Below are 9,369 nucleotides of genomic sequence, written 5' to 3' on the forward strand. Positions count from 1 at the left end.
GATTCGCTAACTTTTACGACCAGCCCGCTACTGGTAAACGGAGATGTCGACGTATTCGTATTTCCCAAGTCGACGAGACGCGATTTTGCGAATTTTCCGGAACACTGAGAGCACGCCAAATGTTTAACGACCGCAAGACAGTGGTCAAAAGCTAATTAATGTCGGATATTAATTATATGAAGGTACGGCGCATTTATGTTTTCCTCTCTGTATTTCTCTATATATATGAAGCTACCTTCCCATGAATATACATACATCTGTCCATGTATATATCCACCACTCTTTTTCTTTTCAAAATTATTTTTCTTTCTAATTTTATTCTCTCTAATTTTAATGATAATAACACCGTCGTAGACAGATTGAGATTTTACGTGTTACAGAGAATAACAATTTCGTTTAAAAATTTTGTTGAAAATTCAACGACATATAAAGAATAGAAAGGCGGAAATAGAGTAAAAACAGTGGAAAACGAAGGCGCGGTACTTCGCGGGAAATGATAAGAATGCTCATGGAAGCGGCGAAAATTTTTCGTCGCGCGAGATTATTATATGTACAGGTTTGTGAAGAGAGAGGGGGGGAGGGAGAGAGAGAGAAAGAGAGTGAGAGATGAAAGGCGGAACCGGAGCAGGGATTTTATGCGCCGCGTTCGAGGATAAGATTTATCTCTACGAAACTTGTGGCGGACGGCCTCGTGGCTCGCATGCGATTCGAGGGAATATCGTTGCCGCGTTGAACGCGCCGCTTTTAATTAAATTGTATATTCGTGCGAGCGTCGACGAATAAATTCCCTGCAACTGACGCATGATCGTTACCAGGAAGAATTGTTCCAGAGCACGCCGACGTCTTGGCGAACAATTTTCGCGTATCCCGCGCCGTCTCTGGAGAAGCGAGCCTCGTCGGATTCTTTTGTGGCGCGCGACGCTCAATGGGGTTTAAGAGGCAGTGGGAAAGGGTCGGTAATGAATTTTTAATTGGTCGCCCGTTCTCTTCGATCCACGCAAAAGTATGAATTGTCCGAATCGTCTTAATTGCTAATTTATACCGTACTTGAGATGCTAGTTGAATTCTGACGTGATTTCGCGCAACTTCGGTCGCTTTTTTTATATTCCGAACAGCGCTTTGCTCACTCGACGATATTTCTCACGGCGGATAGCAATTTTCACTGGCGTTGATATTGATTTCCGCAAAATTATGATTTCTCGCTATAAGTACACTGGCTTTAATAACGACGCGCTCGGTTGAATTGCGGTACGGCGAACACCTCGGTAATAATACAATAATAGTATATCAGCGTTAAGAAGGATATTTATATGCGATACTTTAATGTTAGCCGGTTTTTACGCGATAGATTAAAAGATATGCATAGTACCTGTTGAAATATGCAATTTTATTTAAATTGGAATATTATAATAGATATTAATTAATTCGTGTTATACCCAGCTGTTCTTCGCTGCACCTCTTGGCTACGTATTAATGTCACTTACGGCTAATGCTGCCTGTTCTCGTCTAATTATGTCACATTCAGCACTATGTAAAGTCTGTTCTTAATTAGCATTAATTAAGGGCAATCGCGCTGACGTGACACAAATTATTTACTTCTTATATACCTGCCACAAAATTGGATTAAAATATTTATAATGTATATCACGACACACACTTTCTGTGTCAAGTTATTTTATAACGCTAGTACAAGTTTAATTAATGTTCTTTCCGAAAGAGTGGCGGAGACGAGGAAATACTTTTACGATATACATGAAAAGAAAAAAAAAGTTTTTATAGAAAGTATAAACTCTTATGGTAAAAGAAAATTGAATAAAAATTCATAGATATCTTTTTCACTATTTTGAATAAATTAAGAATATATCACATTCTTTAATAAGCCTTACAATATAAAAATAATTCACAATTACCTTGTTAATTTCGCTAATGACTCGACATAATAATTATTCCGTAAAGCTATTAACCAGCCACATTTGTGATAATATCACAATCAGCACATATCAGAATCGCGAATCTCTTAAGTGTCATAAGCTTTCCCAAATGCCATCATATCCATTATTGGCTTAGTATTGCTTAAACGATGCTGCGGATTAGATAGTCATATTCTCATGTGTGTATGAATGTTAGTCTCGTTGTAGATACAGAACGTAAAGGTCTGTGTCGCACGGATTCAAGTAAGAAATCTGTCTTTAACATTTTATACTACATCTGCACAAGTTATCCTACAAATTATCGCTACGCATTATTTACTTTGTAAATCGCCGATTAAAATAATTTATGCTCTAATAATAAAGTAATGGGAGATATGCATCGCTTGAGAAAAGGTCACGACTTTAATCCGGTAATTTTTCTCTCTAATGCTCATCGTAACGAGCGAAAGGAGGGGTGATTATCTGGCGAGAGGGCTATTTTGCGAATAGATAGCTAGCATTCCCTCGGGCTACCATAGAACGCCCGCACGTACGCAATCTGCAGTGCGTTAATACAGGCGTTATTGTCTTCGTGTATATGTATACAAGACCGACGTATACATACATCGTCATGAGCGTAAGTGCTAAAGCAGGATTTCTCAACTCTTATAATTTGTCCGATTATCGTAAACGGATTAAGATAACGTCAAGCGATAGTACATTTAAATGAATGTTAAAAATAAACAGTAGTACATTTGCAATTTAAGCAAAGTGTTGGTGATTGTGATGGCTCGTTTTATTAAGACAATCTCTTACAATTAGATTTTTCATCAAGTCTCTCGACTAAGAAATTTTTTAGATAATCAATATTTTGTAATTGTTAGCGAATATAATAATCTTTCCATTTTTATCCGAGTGTAAGAACCAATTTTTATACAATCGCGTATAAACACTCGTTAAGCATTTTGCGCTCAACTTTTTAAACTTTTGGATTTTAACTCGAAATATGTTTCGATTAAAATGTGACTTGAAAATATTTAACTGCATGTATTTAACTGCACTCGAAACGATCCGGATTATATGAATCGTAAACGCTATTACATCGTTAAATTAAAGTGCTCAATTTCTGCTCCACATGTCAGAAACATCATTAAATTGATATATGAAAACAGTTTTGACAAAAGTTATTTAAATTTGAAAGGGAAGTGATTAACTTGAATTAAAATTGACTTGCATAGTTCTTTAAAAGTTAAAATTTGAAATTTATGTAAAAAAAATTAAAATGCATCGCTAACAATTAAAAATAAATAATTGATTTCTTTTAAAAAAGATACGGAATATTCTGAAAAGATAAATTCTTTGGTCTTTAAAATAATGTTAAAAACTTATATAGAGAGTGATATAATACATTAATCTTAAATACATTAATATATGCGGACAATATAATTATATCTAATAATACACGGCTTTAATTACGTCATTATTAAATAACGCGTAGGTAACGCTTCCAAATAATGTATTTTTAATACGATTAAGTACTCAGTGCCAATCAAATTAAAGTACCATAAGCGTATAAAATAGTAAAATGAAAAGAGTTGAGGATTCCTGCGATAAAGGAATGACCAACGACTAGCGTTTGTTACCGTTTGTGTCCTCTCTACACACTCGTATTCTCGATCACTCATATCTCACCCATACAATGATCACGCTGAGCAGATCCTACTAATTAACAGTCGCTATTAGCCGACCTGGTCAATTATACCTGAATTATTCTGGCAATGATGCCGCGTTGATGATGGCTGTAACTGGCCACTGATCACGGTACGTACAGGCATACAACATGACAAATCGCCACGTCCCAACGTTTGTCGTATGATGTCTCCGAGCGTAGCTAGATACCTAGAGCGGCAGTTAACGGACGGACGAACATGCATCCTCGATTTTGCGTCGTGTGGCGTGTTGATTTTGGCTCAGGGAGAAGCGGCGAGTTAATAATGACGGCGCGGTTTAGTAGCGAAGTAGATTTGTCCTGTGTATTATCATAATGATCAACGAACGGAATGCGATATAGGATGAGAAATCCGGAAACGAATTTGACAGATCTGGTATCTTTGATTTCACCGTTTACCAATATCATGTGAAAAAAAAAATAATCACGCCATATCATTAATAGAACAAATTGCTGAAATGTATGAGAAAGTTATAAATAATAAATTATAAATAATTCAGAAAGAGGTGAATCGGTATTTAATGTTGATTGCATCGAAACAATAAGTCAATATTGATACCACAATTTAATGAAATTTCCCTCAAAATTATGACAATGATCAAAATAATAAATCATCCGCGCGGTTTATACATTATAAATTTGAATCAGCTGTGGTATATATAGAGAAGCATCAATTTTCAATCTGATGTATTCTCAAATGAATTTTAGCAAATAATATTGCATTATGTATAGATAATGATATTATATAAACTATAACTGTAAAATTATTGCACAATACACCGATTTAGATTAAATTGATATTTATTAGAGTATGCAGATTATACCAATCAATCATTTATTTGATTCATTTATTGATTAAATCAAAATTGGCACGTTAGAGCGCAAGGAAGAAACGACACTTTCTTTTTTTTTATTATTGGTTTATTTCAAAATTAAAATTATAATAAAAAGCGAACGTTTCGGATCGTCCTTTGATCCTTTCTCTTAGCGCGATATTAACAATATATTATGAATTAAGACGCATTACATTATATAATTTTATTTCTCGACGCGCAGGTGACGTTAAATTGCATTCTGCGAAGATCTAGCAAGCGCGTTGCTTTCAACAGTCCATCAAATATATTATAATTCTACTATGCAAAGTCGCAGCAGATCTAACAAATCGAGTAAAAATAAATATCGAGATATATTACACGTGAAATCGCTTTTTTGTTTAAATTAATAGTTAGAAGCATGACTTACCAGATCCAGATCAGTTGACTTTGTTATCATTGTTATCATCAATTGAGTTTGTCCTCGGTTGAGTTTATTTATGTCCTAACGATCGAGGACTGCTTATAGATTTCATCATCGAATCTCAAACCGGTATGGCAGATACACAATGGCACACTCTTATTAATTAATAAAAGCGCGGAATTTGGTGAGTCATGCTTCTAACTATTAATTTAAACAAAAAAACGATTTCATGTGTAATATATCTCGATATTTTTACTTGATTTGTTAGATCTGCTGCGCACATCTATTTTGCATAGCAAAATTCTAATATATTTGATAGATTGTTGGAAGCAGTGTGCTAGATCCAACTACCGCGCTCTTACGTGCCAATTTTGATTTAATTTGCAATTATTTGAGCCAAAACCCCCAAATTATTAAATAAAATCATTTATTGATAAAGTGAATCAATATCTCGAAATACATATTAAGTTTAAATATAAGATCTCTCATATTTAATAGAAACTTTCATTGAAAGAGCTATTGATTATTCATTGTGCACGTTCGTTTATCTATTTGAAGAAACGAATTTTCTCTGGGAAATATTAGATACTGACAGAAATATCTATGGACAAATATGATTAAAGATTAATCTGTGCGATGAGTTACTCGAGAGAGTAGTGAAAGATATTTATCTTAGCTCGGTCTCCCCTCGTAACTTTGACCTCTCGAGATCAACTCGTTGGTGCACGTTATCAGCGACGCGATACAAGCTTGTGGAGACTGGGAGATAAGAGTGAAAGTACCTTCGGGATTCTCTCCTCGAGTCTCAAAGAACTTGGCTCGAACAGGCTGGTGTATCTTGTTTTTGATTTTGTGATTTCCTCGCGAGTTTTTATGACTTTTATCGAAATAAGGGAAGATTTTCGAATGCGATTACTTTTCATATAATTAGTTTTATCTGATAAAACATGCTTTACTTGCATGCGTTTTATATGAAATATGGACTTATAGGAAATATTGTAGACGATTATAGAAGCAAAAATCAATTTAGGTATTTCTACTATATGATACATTATCATAACTTTACACATTCCTCTGTCGCCTACTTCATAGTAACAATTTCGAACATTTGAAATTTATACTATTTCGTCAAATCTCTGAGCTTGTTCACAATAATTAATCAAAATCTTTTATCATTTTCCATTTTTTTAACATATTTAAGATAATAAATTATATAATATTTTCTTTTCTTACATAAATATACGTATATTTAAAATATTTGACAACGCTATTCAACATATTTCTAAAATTGGAGTGTTGGAGCAATAAAATAAAATATTTGAAAGGAAAGCGCGGTGAGCTATTATGATATCTAGCTATTCGTTTATGCGACATGAGATGTGTGTAATGTAAAGGTGAAATACAGTTGCAAGAAAGCAAATGCCAGAGAGATGGATAGGAGAAAACGGATGAGAAAATATATGGATATATTGTAAAAGAGACGACGATGGAGGAGGGGGATGAAAGAGTGTATATTATGTGAGAGCCATGACGGGCATCAGACAAGCTTTTCCGCAAGCTTGTATTATTCTTTACTCAACAGAAATTTTATGACTAAAAGCCCTAAATATCAGGTCACACAAATTGCATTCAGTGCTCGATAGGATTTAGCACGACGCGTATAGAGTATTGAGAGCGAGGATGACTCTCTCTCTCTCTCTCTCTCTCTTTCTCTGTATATCTTTCTTTCTTTCTTTTTCTTACGCGAATAAGACGAAAAATACATCTATCTTTCGTACTACGTACACTGCATTTTGTTGAATACTAGCAGAATTTTATTTCGAATCCGGGATCGTACCGAGAATTTTGATACAAAAATTTCGTTAATATATCCTCTGATTTCATAGATGAGAGAGCTTTCAGACAGAAAATTGGAATCACAAGAATTACATGGAATTTTTATGTTAATTTTAAATTTTATGTTAAAAATATATTTTCTAGAAGCAAAATCTTGTCTGTAAAAAACATATATATATATATTTACTTTATGTAACGTATATTAAATCGACACACTTTGCAATTAACAATAATAAATTACTAGTTAATTACTGTTGATGCACATCTTTCTGTTTGAAAACGAATGAATGCAAAATTATTTTATTTTGAATACCCACTATCATATTTAGCATATCAACTTTGCACTGTTGCATTTATTTCAACTCTGCACTGTTACATTTATTTTATAATTTAACTCGACATGATATGTACATCCTCATTATAACAATATTACATATTCATTACTGACATTCCATTAAATAAAAATCTCACATTTCTTTAATAAAGCAAAATATATTATATCTATAATTAAATTTTTTATTAAAAATGCAACGCGATAAAATAAAAAATTAAAAAAAGGAAATTTCTATTTTGGCTGATTGAAGTGCGATATTTTCATTGATAGCGTGTAGAGTTTCGTATTGTACGACCAGATAATCTCTTCGAAAAGAACGTAAATCTCTCTACCTTATCAGTTCAGAAAAATACCAACTATAAGACCGTATATCAAAATGTCAGAAAATGGAGTAAGAATGATTCTATGAACTATTTTCAAAATAGAATGCGGAATAAGTTTTTATGTGATAATTTATGTGTGTGTTATATACATATAGAAAAGGTTATATTATTCAAATTCATTCAATTTCATTGAATAATCTTTCATTGAAAAATCTATTAAACAAGCTATTTTTTATAATAATAATTTTTTTATAAATGCAATTTATTTCGATATTATTTTCATAGTCTATACTCGCCAATATAAGTTATAAAGAGAAATAGTAATTTACATGTACAAATTTACACCAGAGTTAGATTTTAATCCAATTTTCACGGTGAATTCGGATGCAGACAGCATCATTGCGTGGAATTTCAGAGCTCCGCTTTACTATCATTGAATCATTCGATCCCCGTCAATCGCATATTAAATCAGTGTCCATCACTTTGGTGCATTTAGCGCGCGCAGCCGTTAATAGTCAGGCAATCTCTTGGTACGTGAACGGAACAATAAGTACGTCATGTCAACACGTGCCACAATTTCACACTACTTGTTAGCATTTAATTATTTTATCTCAAAAACCGCGGGTAATAACAAAAATTTTATAAAATTCTTTGTAAAATCGAAAAGATACATAAATGGCATTAAAAAATAATAAAAAGTTAGAAAAATTTTTAAAAGTTTTTAGAAATAAATTTAATTAAAAATTGCATAAAAATTGCATAAAAATTATCACAAGAATACTAAAGTATTAATATTTTCCGCTAAAAAATTATATCGCATAAATGCGTGAAATATCTTACTTTCAAATATAGTACGAATACAATAGTGGTGCAGTTCAGATATGAGTTATGAAATATTTCGACCGGTAACGATTAATCGCGGCTTCAAGTCGCTCGTGCAGAAATAACTGTCTTATAACCACGAAATAATTTATCGTGTTCACTCACCGCTCGTTAATTTATTTCGCGTGACGGCAGAGAAAGCGCATCCTCCAAACTTCTATTACATTATGCTCGTATCAACGCGTTATAATTTTTATAGTGAAAAGATGTAAACAATAGCTCTTATTCTCGCGAACAATAGCAAATTAAAAAAATTTTCGTTTTTTTTCTTGTCCTTCTCTTCACTTCTCTTTCTTTCTATCTTTCTTTCTGAATTTTTAAAAACTTTATTAATTATATCAAAATTCTAAAAATTATTAACATCATAAAGATATTCAATTTATCAATTTTTAAAAATTCTGAAAAATCAATATTGATATCAGAAAAAAATTAAATGTATAATAAATCAATATCATTATTATTAAAAATTATGGTAAATAAAATTTTTTCAGCCTTTTTTAAAAATTAATTTCTGCTAATTCTTCAAAAATTAAATTTTACACTAAATTCCTTAATTGATATTTGCAATATACATATATCATTGTTATATTCAATAACAAATGTTGCACAGCAAATTACGCAGCAATGTAATTTCCAAGTTTAATTCAATATCTTTGATGTAATCAATATTCGGTCAGATTACATCGATAAAAGCAGTGATATATTGAATAAACAAGTGGTACAATTATTGATAGATAGCATAATCGATATATAATTCATTATACGATATATGTACATATTCTGTGATTTATATATATAACTTTTTTCATATAATAATATTTTTTTTTTAAGTTTCGTTATACATTCAATAGAAAAATATTTTTCTCCAAGGATATTTTTGCATAAAAAAGATGTAATATTCTACAACAATCTTTGAAATTTATGCTACTATTATGGAGAGACATGATAATTCTATGTATGTTGCATAAAACTAACAACTTTATTCTATTTAACAAAGCTAAAACAATTAATTAGTTTACATTATTTTTGACTTGAAAACTGTGAATAATAAAGTGCGCTCGAATTCTTTCTTTTCGTAAGAGTAACGAAGAATTATGAGAAATATTTTTTGCGGGATAG

This window comes from Camponotus floridanus, unplaced genomic scaffold (genome assembly GCF_003227725.1).
Source record: "Camponotus floridanus strain SB8 unplaced genomic scaffold, Cflo_v7.5 scaffold33, whole genome shotgun sequence".
Taxonomy (NCBI): domain Eukaryota; kingdom Metazoa; phylum Arthropoda; class Insecta; order Hymenoptera; family Formicidae; genus Camponotus; species Camponotus floridanus.